Genomic DNA, 21820 nt, shown 5'->3' with positions numbered 1-21820 from the left:
TGGAGGCCCCCGAGCCCAAGGGGGCTGCGCCCGCCAAGAAGAAGCAGTTGTTCACCCAAGACAAGGCAGAAACCAAGCAGATACCCGTCGATGAGGACGGGTCCACCAACGCCACTTTCACCATAGGCGCCCACCTCAAACCCGAGCAGGAGGAGGCCCTGGTCGGGTTCCTGCGTGCAAACAAGAAGGTATTCGCTTGGGAGCCGGACCAGTTGGCAGGGATCCCCAGGAGTGTAATCGAGCATCACCTCAACGTGTGCCCCAGCGTGCGCCCTGTGAAGCAGAAGGCCAGGCGGCAGTCCACAGAAAAGCAGGCCTTCATCATCCAAGAGACCCGCAAATTAGAGGCCGCAGGGGTCATTCGCGAGGTCCTATACCCAGATTGGTTGGCCAACCCTGTCGTTGTGCCGAAGAAGGGAGGGAAGGAACGCATGTGTGTCGACTTCACCAACCTCAACAAGGCGTGCCCGCAAGATCCGTTCCCGCTCCCCCGCATCGACCAGATCATTGATTCCACTACGGAATGCGACTTGTTATGCTTCCTAGATGCCTTCTCTGGGTATCACCAGATCAAGATGGTGGTAGAAGACGTCGAGAAGACGGCCTTCCTAACCCCGTGTGGGGTGTACTGCTACACCTATATGCCATTCGGGCTGCGTAACACAGGGGCAACCTTTCAGCGGCTGATGCATATCACCTTGGGCCCGCAGCTCGGGAAGGATGTTGAAGCTTACGTCGATGACATCATGGTAAAATCTCGGGAGGCCAGGACCTTGATACAAGACCTGGAGGAAACCTTCGCGAGCCTCAACGCAGTGAACCTACGGCTCAACCCAGAGAAGTGTGTGTTCAGAGTCCCCTCGGGCAAGCTCTTGGGTTTCCTCGTGTCCCACCAAGGCATCGAGGCTAACCCAGAGAAGGTCAAGGCGGTGGAAGACATGAGCCCGCCAAAGACCCTCAGAGAAATGCAGAAGCTCACAGGGCGCGTGACCGCGCTAGGGCATTTCATCTCCAAGTTGGGGGAACGAGCCCTGCCCTTCTTCTAGCTAATGAAGAAAAAGGGGCCCTTCGAGTGGACTGAAGAGGCCGACAAGGCGTTCCAGGATCTCAAGAGATACCTGACCAGCCCACCGGTCATGGTGGCCCCGCGCCCTCAGGAGCCCCTGGTGCTCTACCTCGCTGCCACTCCCTACTCCGCCAGCGCAGCCTTGGTAGCAGTCAGAGAGGAGCGCCGAATCAAAACCACGGCAGTAGCCTGGGACAAGGCAGAACAGGGACAAGGAAGGCCCACAGAAATCGCCATCGCGGCTGAGGAGGATCAGCCGCCGCAGAGGGGCGCACCAGAGGCGGAAGAGGCCCCTCTTCCAGATGGCCAGTCTCAAGAGGCCTCCTTGCCTCAAGAGGCGCCATGGTCTCCGAAGGGAGCCACCAGCACTGACACACTCCACCTGAGCACCCAGTGTACTTCGTCAGCACAGTGCTGCGGGATGCAAGAGCATGGTACCCCATGCCTCAAAAACTCCTCCTCGCGCTACTGGTGGCTTCGCGCAAACTGCGGCATTATTTTCAGGGTCACCCCATCAAGGTCGTCTCGTCATACCCCCTGGAGAGGGTGCTCAGGAGCCCCAATTCAGCTGGGAGGGTCCCTGAGTGGAACATAGAGCTGCAAGCATTTCAGCTTGAATTCAGCACGACCAGAGTCATCAAGGGAGCAGCGTTGGTGGATTTTGTGGCAGAATGGACGGAGGCGCCAGGCCTCAAGGGCGACGAGGATCGGTCCCTATCCCCGGGAAGTGAGGCGCCAGAAGGCTGGGTCATGTACTTCGATGGGGCATTCTCCAGACACGGCGCAGGGGCTGGGGCGGTGCTTATATCGCCCACCCAGGACAAGCTCTATTACGCCGTGCAGCTTTGTTTCCAGCAAGGCGAAAAGGTCTCCAACAACATAGCGGAGTATGAAGGTTTAATAGCGGGCATGAAGGCCGTAGCTGCCCTCGGAGTGAAATGTCTCACCATCAAGGGCGATTCGCAGCTTCTTGTCAGTTTCTCCAACAAGGTGTACGAGCCGAAGGATGAGCACATGGAGGCCTACCTTGCAGAGGTCCGCAGGATGGAGAAGCAGTTCTGGGGGTTGGAGTTGCAGCATGTGCCCCGTGGCGCCAATCAGGAAGCCAATGACATCGCCAAACGCGCGTCCAGGCGGTTACCTCAGGAGCCTGGCATTTTTGAGGAGCGGCTCTTCAAGCCTTCAGCCTTACCGTCGTTATCAAACACGGCTCAGCCCAGGGAGGAGCTCCCTCAGCCACCTACCTCAGGAGCTCCGGCTTGTGGCCCGGCCTCGGGAGCACGCCTGCTCCTGACGATGGAACCTCAGGAGGGATATTGGATCACGGAGCTCCAGAGCTACTTAACGCAAGGGACCCTACCGGAGAAGGAGGAGGAAGCAGCGCGAGTGGCGCGCTAGGCCACGGCATACTGCATCAAAGATGGAGAGCTCTACCGGAAGCGACCAAACGATGTATCCCTGTGCTGCATCTCCAGGGAGCAAGGGAAGGAACTACTGGAAGATATACACGGCGGAGACTGCGGACATCATTCGTCATCACGGACCCTCGTTGGCAAGGCATTCCGCAGTGGGTTTTATTGGCCCACTGCCCTCAATGACGCCATTGAACTAGTGAAAGCTTGTGAGGCCTGCCAGTTCCACGCCAAGCAGATCCATCAGCCGGCAGGGGGCTTGCAGACTATCCCCCTTTCGTGGCCATTCGCAGTCTGGGGGCTCGACATCTTGGGTCTGTTTCCTCGGGCGCCAGGGGGCTACCGTTACCTTTACATTGTCATGGACAAGTTCACCAAGTGGGCTGAAGTGGAGGCTGTCCGCACCATTCCTGCGGGTTCTGCAGTCAAGTTCATCACGGGCATCGTGAGCCGGTTCGGGGTGCCGAATCGCATCATCACGGACAACGGTTCGCAGTTCACCAGTAACCTCTTCAAAACATACTGTGCTAACCTTGGAACGCAGATATGCTACGCTTCAGTGGCGCACCCTCGAAGCAACGGTCAGGCCGAGCGAGCCAACGCGGAGGTCCTGAGGGGCCTCAAGACCAGGACATTCAAGAAGAAGCTGGAGGCTTGCGGCAGAGGTTGGTACGATGAACTGCAGTCCGTGCTGATGTCCATCCGCACCACCACGACCAAGCCGACTGGAGAGACCCCGTTCTTCCTGGTCTATGGAGCAGAAGCAGTCCTCCCTCATGAGGTCAGACGTCGCTCCGCGTGGGTCCTGGCGTTCGACGAGGCGTAGCAGGACGCCATGCGGGGGACGGACCTCGTGCTGGGGGAGGAGCGTCGCCGGGAAGCCGCGCTGCGAGCGGCGAGGTACCAACAAGCACTGCGGCGATATCACTGCCGCAACATCCGTCCCAGGACTCTTGAGGTAGGAGACCTCGTGCTCAGGCGGGTTCTCTCTAGGGAGGGATTGCACAAGCTCTCTCCCATGTGGGAGGGCCCGTTCAAGGTTGTTCATGTTTCCAGGCCCGGCTCCGCGCGCTTGGAGACTCAGGAGGGAGTGCCGGTCCAGAATGCATGGAACATCCAGCACCTCCGGAGGTTCTACCCCTGAAAAGACCCGGAGCCTGTGAAGCAAGGCGAGTGCCTGTGAAGCTATCGCGTTTTGGAAAAGGCCCGGAGCCTGTGAAGCAAGGCGAGTGCCTGTGAAGCTATCGCGTTTTGGAAAAGGCCCGGAGCCTGTGAAGCAAGGAGAGTGCCTGTGAAGCTATCGCGTTTTTGAAAAGGCCCGGAGCCTGTGAAGCAAGGCGAGTGCCTGTGAAGCTATCGCGTTTTGGAAAAGGCCCGGAGCCTGTGAAGAAGGTCAATGTCTGTGAAGCTCGCCGCCCGTGACACTCTCACGTAATAATGAGTTGGGGCTGTACACGCCCCGGAGTCTCAGGAGCGCCGGCCTTAGGCCCTGGGGCTCCCTCCCACGCCCAGTGGCAACACTTAGCTCTGCGCTGGTGAGAAGACGTCAAAGACTAGACTAGGTGCCGGACGCGGCTTTTCATTTGCTTTCCGCAGTTAGCTTGTTCCTCTTCATTTGAAGTTTTATTGAAGTTGTTGCCGTCTTTGGCTTGCGGTTCTTCAGCTTTTCACTCTCCTGCCTCGATTTCTCTTGTGCAAGGCCTTGTGAGGGGGAGAGCCGAGGGCCCTCGCGAGTGTTCCTATCCTATTCACTCAAAGAGTTCGCGACCTGGGCCCCTTACAGGAGCACCCCTCCAGTCCGTGCCCGACGGGCACCGTGACACAAACAAAGGGCCTGGGTCGGTCGCCCCCCCACGGCTGGGGCCGGGAACTATCCACGCTCGGGCACATAGCCGAAAGGTATGGTAACGAAAGCAAAATGATGATTAACAGCAATAACCCAAACACGCCCCCGCGGGGCTCCGCACTATTTTCTTTGTTAAGCAGGAAAAAGGGAAAAGGAAGAACAAATATGGCGCGGCTCGCCTCACACCGGCCCACAGGGAAGGCCCGAGCTGCCTCCAGAGCTCAGGCGGACTCCCTCTCGCGCTTCACCAGGGCACGACGGCGGGCGGACACATTGCCACCCCCCAAGCAAATACGATGGCGTGGAGGCTGATCGCGGCCACCGCTAGAGGAGTCGCCGCCTGAAGAAGAACCAGAGAAGCTTGAGGAACCCCGAACGCCGCCAGCCGTGCGAGCGCTGCTCTCTCCATCATCACCGGAGCTGGTTCCCAGCTGCGGTCGTCACCCTCGGGGCAGCACCCTGCGCGGCGACCATATTCCCCAAACACCCTCACGTAGAGGGTGGCGTCGCCGTCGAACTTGAAGTCTAGGGTGCACCGACGGCTCAGGCCACGCGCACGGGCAAACGTCCGCCAACCGCGGGCCAGGGACAGGCTCCCAGCCGCAGAGACTTCCAGAGAGACCCATGAGGCCCAGCTGCAGTAGCCACCGGCCTGGAGCGAGAGGCCGCCCGGGGCGCCGGCCGGGAGCTCGCCGAGGAGGAAGCGAGGAAGCGGAAGCCGGGTGCTAGCCGGCTCCGCCGACCACAAGATGAATTCCAGGAGCACTTCAGCAACACGAACGCACGGCCTGGGGGGACGCGCAGCCGGAGCGTGCCCCCCGACTGCAGCAATCCGCCCATCGCCGTGTTGAAGATCGCCTCCACGGCCGCGGGAGCCACCGTGGTGGCCATAGGATGCTTGCGAGGGCGCCCTCGGCTGCGCTTGGGTGGGGGAGAGGCGGGCTCAACCCGGCAAGCCTTCCCCTTCTCGGCGGCCGAGAACCTCCTCGACAGGGCCATGAAGAAAAAGGAGAAGCAAGCGGGGATGAACTGGAAGGGCGCGCGCCGGTCCATACTTATGGCTGGCGATGGCCAACCAACGGCCCCCACGATCGCAGGTAATTATGACCCGCTTTGCATGCAGGGACTTGTCCAATCCGTGCAGTTGCCGAGGCGCCATGGGGAAGTGGAGACGCCCACGTCCAATCAACCGCCACGTGGCCCCCAAGGCCGCAGGCTGTTAGGCCCTGCAGCGCTTCGCTCTCTCCCTTCCGCCTCCCTGCACGGCCAAGTCCGGGCGCGCCTTGGGCCCGGGGGCTACTGTCGGTGTTCTGGGAACGGGGGTCCCCAGACTTGCCTGCCTGCGGCATGCGGCGTGGCTCAAAGGGGGGCCCAGCACGGCCCATCTTCACCAACGCGAACTCAAGAACCTCGCGAGGGGCCAAGCCTCGCGGGGCGGACGACACGGAGCTTCCTCAGGCATGGCCTCGTCAGGCTGGCTCGCGAGGAGGCGGAGAGATCAAGGCAGGGTACCTCGCGAGGTGCCCGTGACACAAGCCATGACGACTCAGGGCGCCAGGCGGGTGCCAACCCGCGCAGCATCCTCCTTTCCTCTTTGGTGCAAAGGGGGCAAGCGCAGCCGCGGAGTACCGAGGCATCAGGCAAAGGTTGCCATTTCGGTGCAACGAGACCAAGACCAGGAGGACTATGAGACGGAGGTCACCGTGGAGCCCAAACGGCGTCATCACCAGAGCTTTGCGCAGGCGAAGACTACTTTTGTCAGGATAGCTAATATTTGTTGTCCCCCTTCAAATTAGCCCGCCATTGTTGGCTCCCTTCCCGCTCAATATTTGGGAAGACGACCAGGGCCCCTATAAATAGGACCAGCCACCCACATGGCAAGGGGTCAGCCGGTTGGAAGCAGAGAGAGAGAGAGAGGTGACTGAACTCCTCCCAGCAGTTCATCGCCCCAGCCAAGAACAGACCCCCGCAAGGCTGTTCTTCCTTGTATTGTTCATCATCATCAGCCCAAGAGGCAATCCACTCACCACACACTGGAGTAGGGTATTACACCACAACGGTGGCCCGAACCAGTATAAACCCTGTGTCTCTTGTGCTGTTCTTCCCATAGCTTTGATCCTAGCATGGCGGAGGGGTGCAGGTAGGTAGGAGGCGAAATCTCCGCGCGCACCCCAGTGTTCGAACCTCAAGGGTCTGCAGGAACCCGAAATCCAACACATTTAAGTGTTGGGCCAATTTCTGGCCCGGTGCCACTTTCAGCCTGTTGACAGCCCATAAATCAGTTGGGCAAATTGTAGTCGGACCTGAGTTTTGGCCTTTTAGCGACCCATTTAAGTGTTGGGCCAATTCCCGGTCATGTGTGCCTTTCGGCCTGTTAACGGACCATAAATGAGTTGGGCCATTTGTAGTCGGGCCTTAGTTTTGGCCTCTTAATGGCCCATGCCCTTCATGGTCCAATACCAGCCAGATTTCTCTTTCGGCCTGCTAAAGGCCGATAACACAGTTGGGCTGTTTACAATACGACCTGACTTTCGGCCTCTTAGTGGCCCATGCTCTTCATGGTCCAATACAAGCCCGCTGTCTCTTTCGGTCTGCTAAAGGCCTACAGTATAGTTGGGCCATATGTAGCCAAAACTTAGTAACGGCCTGTGAAATAAATTGGGGCCACCTGTTGCCCGCTTCGATATCGGCCTATTAACGACCCGGGAGGTAAGAGGGCCGACCATTAACTTTCGGCCTAGTAACGGCCCATTAACTTAATGGGCCCTGACGGTGTCCTGGACTAGGGGGTACTCACCACGTCATCTCCCGACCTATTAGATTGGGCTGAGGACCCACATGGCCGTATACTCATGGGCCAGTTCGGACAGCTGCCGCATACAAGGAAGATTCCACAAGACTTGGTGATCAAGACAAGGACTCCTCCCCACCGGCGTATTCGGCTAGGACTCTTGTTATCCTAGGCCTCTGGTCCATTATATAAAACGAGGCCAGGCTTGTCGATACAACAACCACAACATACAATCATACCATAGGCTAGCTTCTAGGGTTTAGCCTCTCCGATCTCGTGGTAGAGTACTCTTGTACTACCCATATCATCAATATCAATCAAGCAGGACGTAGGGTTTTACCTCCATCAAGAGGGCCCGAACCTGGGTAAAACATTGTGTCCCCTGCCTCCTGTTACCATCCGACCTAGACGCACAGTTCGGGATCCCCTACCCGAGATCCGCTGGTTTTGACACCGACATTGGTGCTTTCATTGAGAGTTCCGCTGTGTGATCGACAAAAGGATCGATGGCTCGTCTACAGGTCAACTGCGATGCCGGCATGTTCGTCGCCGGCTAGACTGGTCACCTTGGCTCGACCGAGGACCGTGCTCCATCTTCGATCGTGATGTTCGAACGAGGGCCTTCATCAACATCAACTCTGATCTCTATCAAGATCATGGAGGAATCATCCATAGAGCTCGGGGGCTCAACGTCAACATTGCCCTCAGGCGGCAATGTTGTTTTTTCGGAAAGAAAACTTGTATCCGCTGCCACCACCTCTTAGAGCATCGCTTTGACGATCCCTTTGGTGGAATTGTGCGGAATTGAGTCTACAACAGCCATGCAAAATTTCGTCGAGTTCCGATGGAGGAATCTCCGACAATCTACGATATACCAGAGCCCTGTCAAATCTGGATGGGAATCTGGACGAGTTTAGGGCGTGGTCTCCAGAGCCTAGCTCGGAGGTCCTTTGGAAGATCCAACCGTTCATCTACTGCAAATTTCAGCTTGATCCGACGAGTCAAACTCCGGGAACCTTCCGATGAGTGGATCAATTTTCAGATCCGTTTTCTGCGCGAATACGGATCCAACCCGAATTCATGTTTATTTATGAACGTGACATTGGACAACCGTTTTAGAGGAATTCTCTTCTAGGGTATTGTGCGTTGTTTTTAAACACGTGCCCATAAATTTTTAAGCCTCCCCTGAGGTCGCCTTCATCATCATGCTGGTGTCAAACCAGTTCGGCGATATTACTCCAAGGCTGCCGACCTGCACTAGACACGTCGTCACTTTGTTGAGCCGAGCTCAACTTCTTCGGATCATCATCTCGGCAAACCGAACAAGAGTCCGGCATCGCGAAGGATAAATCATCACCAACATCGCCACCTCACGGATTACACAGAGCGGGCATACCGGCATCGCCGCATGGTTACTTCATCAAGCCGACATCGACCACGTCACGACCAGCATCGGCAGGGCCGCACTATTGCTTCTTCAAGCCGATCTCCATCATGCCGACCTACTTCGACTCATCGGCTGACATGGAGACTTCGACATCTCGTCTGGATCGGGGGCTTCGCCATCTCTTCATCAACCTACTCCGGAGACTTCGGCGTCACTAGCCGACCAGCTTCATCACGTTGCTGGACCGAGGGCTTTGCCTCTGCAAGCCAACCTTTGCCAGCATCGCCATGCCGTCGCTTTATCATCCATCAGGCAATGGGTGTGTGGATAGAGTCCCAATTTTGGGAGTCGCTTCTCTTTGGAATGCTACAACAAATAAATCAGGTGCTATTAATCCTAACAATTTTTGCTTGTTGGATTTATTTTTCTTAAGTAATTATTACTCTGGTTTGTTCCATCATCTGTACATAGGTCTATAAAATGGCGGCCACATTAAAAACGATCGCGTGGTGGTTCGGTCAGTTTCCATACATAGTTCGGGGAACGCCGCATCCGAAACCCGGACCGACCTGTGAATTCAGGCTTTGCCAGGCCTTTACCACATCACGCCGACGCCCTGCATTGACATTGACTTTGGCGCCAGGCCATATTTCTTTTATTACTCACTTTGCATAAATTATTTATTATGCAATGATTTTTTAATTATTATTATTATTATTATCTCCGGTTTGCACTATTTTTTGTGCATAGGAAAATGATCCGGGTTGGGCAGTATCGTCAACTCGGCGTTCTGACATACCACGTCACCTCGGCTGGACAGGGGGTTTCGTCAACACTTCATTACCCCATGCCAGGGACTTCGGCATCACTCTGCCGGCCCACATTGACCATGCTATGTCACCACTTCGGAGTGCCGAGCTCTTTGCTCCGCCACCTTGGGACCGGCTTGGGGGATGGAACCTTGTCCCGCATCAAGCTCGGGCCGCATCATCAATACCGAACATATTAACCAGTTAAGTTGCCTTCATGCTCAAAGTTTTAAATTTTTGACTTGTGTTCGGTTTGACCAAGCATTATACTTTTTTGGAAAAAAGTTGCTTGTAAAAAATTTCCTTGTCCAAACTTTGTTTGTGACGCACAAATTCAAATACCCCATTTATTTGGGGGCTTCCTTTATGAAGTTTTTCCTCTTGCATATGATTATACTTGTACGGCTTCGTTCCTTGTTCGTGTATTACGCCACAATATGCACCATATTGACTTAAGCGATTTGCAAGCTGGGTTGCCTGGCTCCTGTGCTTGCCCCTACGTTCCAGATTGTTTGGCTAGGTAGTAAAGGGAGCACCTCTGCGATTGTCACGACCGGGTCTTCCGAGCTCTGACCTCAGACTGGGTGAAGCCGAAAGCTGGCGCTCTTATTGTTTTCAATCATGGTCGGAACACAACGGAACTCATGAGAACAAAAAATCTATTGCACAAGTCTCATAGTAATAATGAGCACCGAAGAAATGTATCGGTGGGGGTATTATTTTCTTCGAAGATGATTCTTACACTTCATCTGTAATATAGCATAAGTTCCCTGAGCGCGCTTTGTCTGTTACAGCCTTATGGCCCGGTTGCCTGGTTATCGGAAACACTGTCGATATTCTCGACAGGTGGAGTACATAACACTTTTCGGTCCTTGACCGAAGAGGGAGAAGCCGACGGTCGGTTAAGACGCATTTAAAATTCGGGTGAACAAAGATATAATATAAGTACTTCGGTACATACAATCATTATACATAAAATTCTTACCCAAGTGACTTGGCGGCTCTTAAAATTTATATATGAGCTATAAATGTGTTTTCTTCTTGGTCGTTGTCAAAACACGACAGAAGCACAATTTTTTCTTTCTCTTCCAATTTTTGGATTGGCACCGAACACTTGATCTTGTTCGGACGTCATGTTTTTACTGACTTTTTTGGTTTTCCAAGCTTTTTGGCACTTTTAAACTATTTGTGTGTTTTCAGCACAAGTCTCGCAGTGCAACGTCGGACACCTTTAGAGATTCGTCAAAAACATTCTCGGATCTCACTATATATGCATTGGTTTCGAATTGTGTCTTCGGTCAATAGTTGGGTTGCCTGGCTCCTGCGCTTTCCTCCTACGTTCCGCTTTGTTCGGCTAGGTGTGCAAAGGGAGAACCACCGCGATTGTGCTTCCAGCTCACATGGTTAAGCACCTCAGTGGAGAAAGCCAAAAACTGACTGTCACAATAAGCGTAAACTGGTCAGCAATCCGATGATGGTGTTAAATGACGGGCCATTCATAATAATGGCCGAAGTGTTTATGGCTTGACCTCGACTGTCGCCGAACACTACGGGGGCTATTAACTGGCCTCCCAAACTAAATCCTCGATATTTTGCTCTTACATTAGAGCTGAGGTTTCATGATCATGGTTAGCATGACAACCCAAAGAAAGGAACCGCTAGCGAGACTATTTTCTTTGAAAGACATTTCTTATGTTAAATAGTAATATAACATATCTCTCTGCGTACCTTTGTTTATAAAACCGTATGGCCAGATTGCCTTGTTTCTCGTAAATCTTTGCCCTCATAAAGGCTTTATAAAGTAGGACAAACACTCCTTGGCTACTAGCCGAGGAGGTACAAGCCGATCATCGGTCAACAAAGTTTTGTACAATGCGGATCCAAGCATTAATGATACATAGATTCATTACACATAATTTGTGATTTTACTATGGATATCGATCCTTAATTCGGTCACCCGTGCCCGCATTAAGGCTCGGGGGCTACTGGGCTTCGGGCTTATTATTTAAAAATATTAAAGGGGCACATCGATCCCCTGATCTGGTGTTGTCACCCGACCAGTGTCTCGGGGGCTACTGCATTGCCTGTTCAATGCAAAAAAAATTAGGTGCAATACAGCTTCCGAGGAGATTTTGATCCTCAGGTTGTCGGCCACACCCAACCTGAGTCTCGAGGATTGAGCATGCCGGTTTTTGTGTCCCGAAGTATTCTGCCGAGCTAGGACTTGATCCTCAGGCCGATTTTGCAAATCAACCTGAGTCTCAGCGGCTACTGGGATCAGCGGTTTTACGTCATCCTTCAGGTGCATCTCGGGTTTTAGACCGATACACACCTTGAGGGCTACTGGCTATATATCTCGGCAGAGAATAAATTGCTCCAATCAAAAATATTGACAAAAATCGGCCCGCAGTCGGGGTGGTGCACCACCTCGGAAGCAGTCCAGCATAAAGCTCGGGCGCACTTGGCTGGCTCCATAGAGGGCATTTCCGGCATTAAGCTCGGCTAAACTCCTTCAACTTTTTTTAACCAAGGTGATTTATGACAGTCCGACGTCGGAGCTTGAACATAGTCCGGCGTTGGAGCTTGAACATAGTCCGGCATTGGAGCTCAGATACATTCTGGCGTTGGAGCTTGGAAGTGGTCCGGCGTTGGTGCTCGTCTGAAAAAGATACCTCGAATGCAGTCTGGTGTTGGAGCTTGGACGCAAGAGGACACTGCCTCCCGGGAACAACTTCAAACCAGAGGTGTGGCATAAAAATAACAAGGCATTGATAAAGGCCGGAAACTTAAAGGGGCTCCTTGGATACCCGACATATAAACTCGTCGAATGCATTTCGGCAATCCTCAAAATCGAAGATGGGAAGATTTGTTGAACCAATTTCCAAGACCGACAACCGAAGATGAAGAACAGTTCGGAAGAATGGAGGAGCGTCTCAAACTTGAAGACCGGTTCAGGGGGCTACTGACGGTGTCCTGGACTAGGGGGTACTCACCACGTCATCTCCCGATCTGTTAGATTGGGCCGAGGACCCCCATGGCCGTATACTCATGGGCCAGTTCGGACAGCTGCCGCATACAAGGAAGATTCCACAAGACTTGGTGATCAAGACAAGGACTCCCCCCACCGGCGTATTCGGCTAGGACTCTTGTTATCCTAGGCCTCTGGTGCATTATATAAACCGAGGCCAGGCTAGTCGATACAATAACCACAACATACAATCATACCATAGGCTAGCTTCTAGGGTTTAGCCTCTCCGATCTCGTGGTAGATCTACTCTTGTACTACCCATATCATCAATATCAATCAAGCAGGACGTAGGGGTTTACCTACATCAAGAGGGCCCGGACCTGGGTAAAACATTGTGTCCCCTGCCTCCTGTTACCATCGGGCCTAGACGCACAGTTCGGGACCCCCTACCCGAGATCCGCCGCTTTGACACCGACAGGCCCACTAAAGTTCATTCATGTGTTTAGGCCAAATTAGATAATTTGAGCCCATTACGACGAGCAAAGGTACGACATACAGGGAATAACGTTGCACATCCAGAATATTTTACAGGAAATTACATGCACTGGGCAATCAAAGACTGATGCCAGTGCAAATAAATGAGCAGAACCTAACCATCTACAACGTCACAATCTGCAACCTCAGCACAAATGACGCCCATAAGCATGTGGGCAAGTTCTTGCTGCTTTGCCACACTGTCTCTGAAAATATTGATCAGTTGTTGTGTCGCATGACTCTGCACCTCTGATTCATCCACCATTTCCATCATTGCTTCAGCCATTAATTGGTTCACAAACATACGTTTATTTCATCGCATTCGAGACAGAGGATGCTGAACAGATTCAGATGGTGATTTTGGCAGGCTTGTATTATTGATAGTGGAGAGTGTCTAGACCACTACATCATAATATAAATTAGGACGGGAACCAAACAGTTTAATCATGAGTTATTGCCATATTACCTGGCCTAGATTTACTAGAAAGAAACAATGGGGTTGCCTTGATGTTTTCAGAGTTTGTCTTCTTATCTTCAGCAGCCTACACAAAATTAACACACTAGCATTGCTATCATTGGCCAAGTCAGATAATAGGAAAGCAACATTGACACAATGAACGTTTGGGCAACTAGCCTACACCAAATTCACACAATATGGCACAGCTATCATCAGCCAGGTAAGGTAATATGAAAGCAACATTGACACAATGAATGAATGGGCAACTAGAGAAGCACTACAATTCAGTAATGTGTGTGATATGTGATAGCACATTCATGCATCTCAGTACAAAAAACTACCAGGCAGTTTTCCTTACAAAAATCAACATTGGTGCCTTTAACATTTTGCTACAACTAATTTTAGATCAGATAAAGGTTAGATTCAGGCCGATTAACAAAATACATGCTGATGTAAAAATATAGTGACCTACAACAGGTACTTACATCAGCACTGGAGCACAGAGAATTCCCGCAAGATATTTTCCTCGAATACGATCCCAATGGAGGAAGTCTTGTATCTTTTAACCTTATTTTCTAAAAGAGAGACGGGTAGGAAACATGTAGAAAATATGATCAGAATGCTATTAAATTTCATGATGCGAGGATAGCACACGCTTCTTAGAATGGAGTTGACATTCTTTTGCTAGACTGGAGCGGACTAGTTCTTTGGCCACTGGAATCTGCTTATTATCAGTGGGAGTTGGATTTCTCTGTGCTGGAGTAGTATCTATGAAAAATGGAGTTGGTTTATTATCTCCTGGCATTTGGATCTTTTGCAAAGACCTGGTTTGTAACCCTTCAGATTCTAACATAGCCATCTTCCCGTTGCATGCCTTATATAGAAGAATGGTGATTCAATTATAAAACATTCTACAGCAGAGATGGAATAGGTACTGAAGAATAGAAAGGCATGACATATTGACATGTATTCACTCCATCCGAAAATAAATGGATGGGTCTAGGCGTATTTTAGTTCTAGATACATCCAGTTTTATCCATTTCTGCGACATTTAATCCGGATGGTGGGAGTATGATGTAAGAGCTAGGGATATGACAGGACAACACAATAAAAATACACTGAAAAACCCACTACATAACCAAAGTATTCAAACCCACTGATATGAGATAGTACAGTCATGCAGTTCAGGATGCAAAACTACCAGACAGTTTTCCTTGCAAAAATCAACATTGTGGCCTTTAATCATACATTTTGCTACAACTAAATTTAGATCAGATAAAGGTTGGATTCATGCCGATTAACAAAATACATGTTGATGTAAAAATATAGTGATATATGACAGGTACTTACATCTACATTGGAGCACAGAGAATTCCTGCAAGAATCTTTCCTCATAAACGATACCATTGCAGAAAATCTTCTATCTGTTAAGCTTATTTTCTAAAAGAGAGATGGGTAAGAAACATGTAGAAAATATGATCAGCATGCTATAAAATTTCATGATGCAAGGATACGCACATGCTTCTTAGAATTGAGTTGACATATTTTTGCTGGACTAGAGCGGACTAGTTCTTTGGCCACTGGAATCTGCTTATTATCAATAGGAGTTGGGTTTCTCTGTGCTGGAGCAGTATCTATAAAAACTGGAGTTGGTTTATTATCTCCTAGCGCTTGGATCTTTTGCAAAGGCCTTGTTTGTAACCCTTCAGATTCTAACATAGTCGTCTTCCCCTTGCATACCTTGTATAGAAGAATGGTGCTTTAATTATAAAAAATGTGGCAGCAGAGAGATGGAATAGGTACTGAAGAATAGAAAGGCATGACATATTGACATGTATTCCCTCCATCCAGAAAAAAATGGATGGGTCTAGGCGTATTTCAGTTCTAGATACATCCTTTTTTATCCATTTCGGCAACATGTAATCCGGACGGAGGGAGTATGGTGTAAGAGCTAGGGATACGATAGGACAACACAACAACAAAAACACTAGTTGAATGTAAAATAGTATGCTAGCGGAATACGTACAGAAATAACTAAGGCAACATACACGTGTATGATTGGGAAAATAAGATGGCATTGCAACAGAGCACTAGAACATCACTTCAATGTAAAAAAACATGGTATGGTAGACAGATGAAGTACATACAGATGAATAACAATGCATAAGATATTTAGAAGCATGATGTCCAAATTAAGCAGATGGCATTGTGATAAAGTAGAATGACAGTACTTGAATTTGAAAACATGTTATCATGAATGGAATAGGTACTGAAAAACAGGAAGGCATGACATATTTACATGCATGATCAGCATGCTAAGCACATGGCATTGCAACAGAGTAGATACACTCGAGGACATTATATGCATGTTGTACCCATATCACAGGCCAAGTTAGAGCAAGGACCTTGTGGGGTGAAGAAGATCCATCATCTTTCTGCAAGTCTTCTGAAGCACTGCCTTTACATGTTCCATCATATTGGGTATCATTGACATCAAGTTTATTGGCCTTTACATTGCTCCGTGAGGTTCTTATGGATATGTCAGTGTGTGCAATTATATCTGACATGCATGGAAGACAACTAGTAGTTAGATTTATGTAATGACTGCCTGTAGGAGATGACATAAATAGTAGGACTGGGGTTAACTAGCAGCAACAGGTCTCATAGACTAAAGGGAGAACACAGATGAAAACTACAGAATATGTATCGTTTGTACTCAAGATTAACTAGATGGCACACAAAAGTATTAAAGAACAACATAGGAAATACTAGAAGTGGTATAATACTATAATCACCAGCCTGTGGGATAGCATTGGCTGATGGATGATAACTATGGAACAGTGTTACCTAAAGAACAAGTATCTTAGCTGAACTATGGAACAGCGTTAACTCCTGAACAAGACCCGTAAGAGATCAGTATGAATATACAGTGAAATGTGATGATCTATTTTCCATGCTTAGATGAATAACAAAGCCATAAATGTTGCACACAAGTAAGATGAGAGTACAACCTATCTGGCTGCCATCCATAGGAGTGAGCATCATGTGCTGACTTGTCGATGGCCCTGCAGTTGTTGTGGCTGTGCCTGTCGGGCACGCGCATTCGATGCAGGGAACTGTTGAGTGGGGACTATAGCTCCCTTCTGGTGTATGCTTCCCTTGTTGCAGCAGATGCGATGAGTCGGAAGATGGTGTGTCTGAAGATGCAGATAACACATAATGTTAAGAACGACATATCTCTTTGATCTGAAGAAATACACTAAGAGATCAATAGCAAGGTACGAGAGTGGTCACACGTCTGTTGACTGAAGACTAAATTGGGGTCACACGATTATATTTTATTTGAGTACTGTCCGATCTACGCCGGATGGCTGGCTGTCTTGTGCCTCCCGGCTGACACTGTTCGGAATCTTCCCCGAAGAGCCAGCGACCAACAGAAGAGCAGCCTGCCTCCGCCGTCCGTGGCCCCGGCCAAAACCCCGCTCCCCACCCCACCGCACTGCCGTGGTTGCGCCGCCCCCGGGCCAATCCACAAAGACTCCCCGTCATCCAGATCCGACGGCGGCAGTACCTTCAACCCACACAACTCTAAAAGATAGCCATCTAAGCACTGCTTTCGCGGCAAACTTGCGGCCCCGCACCATTACGTTAGACACCAGCCAACCGATAGCCTAGGAGCTCCGCCGCCTCGAGGGGTGCTGCTTCCCATTGCAAATCGATTGGCCCAGAATAAAAATTCAGACAATTGACGCCTAAATAAAGTGATTTGAGATGAGGGTGCGACCTATCTGGCGGCATGGTGAAGTAGGCAGGTCCTGCTGCCGAGTCGGTGAGGCCGGCACGGTTGCAGTGGTGACCGGCGGCAGGGAAAGAGCGATGTCACGACGGTCGACGGCTATGCCGAAGCAGCGCCAGGACTCTAGGCGGATCCGAAGTTGGAGCCGCTCCGGCACCGTGAACAACGGCGGGGTGAATCGGCTCTGGTACGGTTCACGCGGCCGCCGTCGAGGCAGCACCAGCAGCACGGAGTAAGAGGCACACGGCCCAGTGCATGAAGGCAAATGGACAACGTCTCTGGCATTAGGGAGGAGGGTGGCTGTGAAATTGGTGCGGTGGGGGCGCCATGGAGGTGGGGCTGAGGTTTCGCGGCGCAGGAGAAGGGAGCTTCCCGGGGAAAAGGTGATTTGGCGCCCACGAGGTATGAATGGGGGCGGGCGGGGGAAATTGGGAGGGGAGTGGAACCATGTCTTACGGACGCATTTGTTTGAAATGTGAGGGGGAGTTACAGTTCTACCCTTGCCTATAGGCTTCTCGGCTTTGGTCTGTGTACTGAGGGTCGGGGATAGTAGAGTAACTTTGCTTCTCTGGGCGGGAGCGATTTCGGGCGAGGAGGGCGTATTTTGAACTATAGTGGGCGCGAACGATTTCGGGCAAGGAGAACATGTTTTGAAATAGTGGGTGTGAGCTATTTCGGGCGAGGAGAGTGTGTTTTTCCGACCATGGTTTATGAATTATTCGGCACATGTCATTTCGGCCGAGGAGAAGGCGCGCTTGGATGAAGTTACGAACCTACCCTCGATGTACAACGGGCCAATTGATGCGTGTCCCACATAGGACAGTAATTTCGCGTGTCCCATTTATTTTCTCAGGCGAATTCCACCGAGCAGAGATGATGTTTAACGGTTCATTCAAATTTTGGGAGAACGAGCATCCACGTCTACCTTACGACGTCGATTCAGATCAAATTTTGAAATATTAGCTTGCCACTTCTTTTTTAGATGGAGAGATGATACTCAGGAGTAATGTGTTTTTACATGCTCGTTGCTAGCGATTTACTATATGACAAATAGTTGACCCACTCAAAAAGGTGAATCAAACCCAAAATGAAATATCTCAATTCAATGAAATAGCTCGTTCAGTAGGTCAAAATAGTGAACTAAATCCAAAATTGAACACCTCAATCGAGTAGCATGTTGTACAGTATTATAGTACTCCATGAACATGTTGAAAGTCAAATTAATGAACTTGTTTGATACACGCATATATCCGTTCATGTGTGGATTGCAGACAACATGTTCTCCAATTTAAATATTTGAATGCAAATTTATATCGAAACATGGTTTATATCAGTCTGATGCATAAAACGCGACCTCCCCCTCTCCCGGACTCATTTTCTCTCTCTCTCTCTCGCCAACAATCTTTAATTCTGTCGCACGCATCTGACACAAAAACCTTGTTCGTCCCTCTCCCTTTCTCTCCATCCCTCTCTCTCTCTTTGTGTGTGTGTGGGGGGGTCTTTCTAGTTCGCATGCATATATACACCTTCTATAGGTCTCTCTCGCACACTATGTATGATACTCTAGCTAGTCCAAGCTAGATATCTTGGGTGCACTCATCGTACACACACAGATTCCTTGGCTCTTTGCCTGTAACTCTCTCACGCACCACTATGTCGTCTCGGAGCTCTTCCCCCCTCTCTCAAACTCTCCATCCACCTGGGTCACACATACACATGCATATCTCACTCGCACTTAGTAGGCCCATCTAAAACTCTATCTCTCCCCCTCGTTCTCTCTCCATCTCACACGCGCACACACACAATCTCATGCCCAGCTAGCAAGTATATGGTCTCTCACTCAATTGTAGGCACACGCAGTCCCCCCTATATGTATATGACTAGCTAATCTTAGTCTCCATCACAAACATATGCATGGTCTATCTCGATTCCTCTTGGGGCATCTTTCTATCGCGCACGCACTCCCTCGATCTCCCACCCATATTGTCCCCTCACGATCTCGACGGGATCTCTCTATCACAAACACACCCTCTCTCCCTCCCCATGCGTCCATGCCATCCATGTGTCCCTCTCGACCTTTGTTCCTTGTTGGCCACACCTCTATTGGACATGTGCTACAGGGGTGTCTCTCTCCATTGCAAACAATCACACACTATCTATCTTCGTGTATCTCCTCGCCTCGCTTTTCCATCTCGGAGATGCATGCGTGATATGTTCGCATAAGAAACGAAAAGACACACACTCTCTCTAATTTATCGTTTGTTGTCACTTGCTCTTTCACACACATACTCTTTTTGCACACTTACTCATTCTCCTTCACATGCACTTGATCTATCTCGACTGAGGCACTCTCCTTGGTCCATAGCATATAGATTTATTGAAAAGTCAAACATCACAAAGTTTGACCATGTACGTGGAGAAAAAGAATTACATCTAGTACGGAAACATATACCATTAGATTCACCATGAGATGTAGTTTTGTATGATGTATCTTTGGTATTGTAGATATAAATAACATTTGCGTAAACCTGATCAAAGTTTCCAAAGTTTGACTTCTAAAAAATTTACATGCACTGCATTATCGAGCGGATGGAATATCTCTTTCCCCCTCTCAGCTATCTGACGCACCACTCAGCCTTATCGAGGCTCGTCAATCTCTCTCAAACTTTATTGGTCAGTTTGGTTCGTGACCTGACCCTCATGCCTTGATGGCCGGTACTGCTTGGTGTGGACGTGAGATGTAAAATATTTCTGCCTGGCCAGGCTTGTGTGGTGCTGAGGCGTTTGGTTCATGCCTGGGCCAGGCAAAGCATCAACATCCCATCAATCAATCCATGCATCAATTATTTAATGCTAATATCCATCCATGTTGCTGTTAGCCTCGTGGCCACACGACCAGGCACGACCAGGCGCTCGAAATCGGTCGCCTGGGCCAGGCTACTTGAAGTGTCTGGAGTTCAGCTAGGCTAATTAAAGTGCAAGGGAACTCAGGCCAGGCGGGCTTTCTTTTTCACAGGGTAGCAACCAAACAAGCGTGCATGAAATCTAGCCACAAACCCCAGGCTAGGCAAAAGATGCTCAGGACGCAAGACAAACTGGCCTTATATCTCCCTGGTTCACACATACACATGTCTCGTTCGCGCTATACATATAGACCCATCCAACACTCTCCGCCCTTGTTCTCTCTCCATGTGACACGCACCCCCCTAAGTACCATAATCCCTCAATCCATCATAGGAGCAAGCACTCCCCCCTCCTATGTATGATTATCTCTTACTAGCCAATAGGAACACACGTATTGTCTCCTTCCATCCATACGTCTATCTCGATATCTCTCGGGGCATCTTCTATCACGCACACACCTTGTCACTCGATCTCCCACCCATGTAGTCCCATCACGATCTCCAGGGGATCTCTCTATGACAAACATACACTCTCTCCTCCCCATGTCTGCATTTTCTCCGTACGTCTCTCTCGACCTCTCTCCCTTGTTTGTCAGACCCCTCTTGGCCACGTGCTAGGGGTCTTGCTCTCTCGGTTCCAAACAACCACACACTCTCTCCTCACATTGCCTCCGTTGTCGAAGATGCATGTGTGATATGTTTGCATAAGACACGCACACTTTTTCTCTACTTTTATCGTGTGTTGTCCATGTCTCTTTCACACACGCACACACACTTTTTTCACTCTCTCTCTCTCTCTTGTTAGGGACTCTATCACGTCCATAAGCATATGGATGTTTTGAAAAGTCAAACCTCAGAAAACGTTTGACCAGGTATATTTGGAGAAAAACATTTACATGTGGAACGATCATTAGATTCATCACAACATGTACTTACTTCATACTATCATTTATCTTTGTTATTGTAGATATAAGTAATTTCTTTATAAACTTGGTCAAAGTTTCAAAAGTTTGACTTAAAAAAATGTTGGAACTACATTATCAAATGGAGGGAGTAGCTCTTTCTCTCTCTCTGCTATCTCTCACGGGCCTCCCCTCCCACTCGAACTCTCTATACCGACGGATTGTATGCTCATTGTGTTAGTGTATAGCTCCGTATATTGTTTAGTTGACCGGTCAACCAATCCACATGCTGTCTTGTCAGCTCGTGTTCTGTATCTTCGTGTGCCGGCCCATGTTGCAGTGGGTGAAAATAAGTAAACTAGAGGCCCGTATGACACGCGGTGAAGTAAACAAAGTTGAAACCACTCGGGGTAGCACCCCGCACGCTAGTAAATTGAGGGCGCATTGAGGACAAACTTCTTGCGCGTGAAGGAAGCACTCGCGCACAATTCACCACTGCACGGCGGCATGCACAGAAGGACGCACAAGCGCACACCCAGCACACAACACACACCAGCACAGGTGTACACCGGCATCGCCGCCGGTTGAGATGGACGGCGAGGCAGCCAACAAGCGGAAGCGGCTCGAGCCAAAACCGCATCCGGCGAGCCTGGACTTCGTCAGGAGCCTCCCTGACAACACGCTGCTCGTCATCATCGGCCTCCTCCCCACCAAATCTGCCGTGCGGACCGCCCTGCTCTCCCGGCGGTGGCGCCCCCTCTGGCGCTGCGTCCCCCTCAACCTCACCGTCGACAGCTGCCTCTACGACGGGGATTGCAAACGCATGGCCGCAGTCTCCAAGATCCTTTCATCGCGCCCTGGGCTAGCCAAACGCCTTGACATCTGCATGTTCAGTACCAACTGCAAGGTCCAACCCAAGTTCGACGAGTGGTTCTTATCCCCCGCCCTA

Source organism: Triticum urartu, chromosome 1A (genome assembly GCF_056163025.1).
Source record: "Triticum urartu cultivar PI428250 chromosome 1A, HENAU_Tu73, whole genome shotgun sequence".
Classification (NCBI taxonomy): Eukaryota; Viridiplantae; Streptophyta; class Magnoliopsida; order Poales; family Poaceae; genus Triticum; species Triticum urartu.
Note: the sequence above shows the minus strand (reverse complement) of the source record.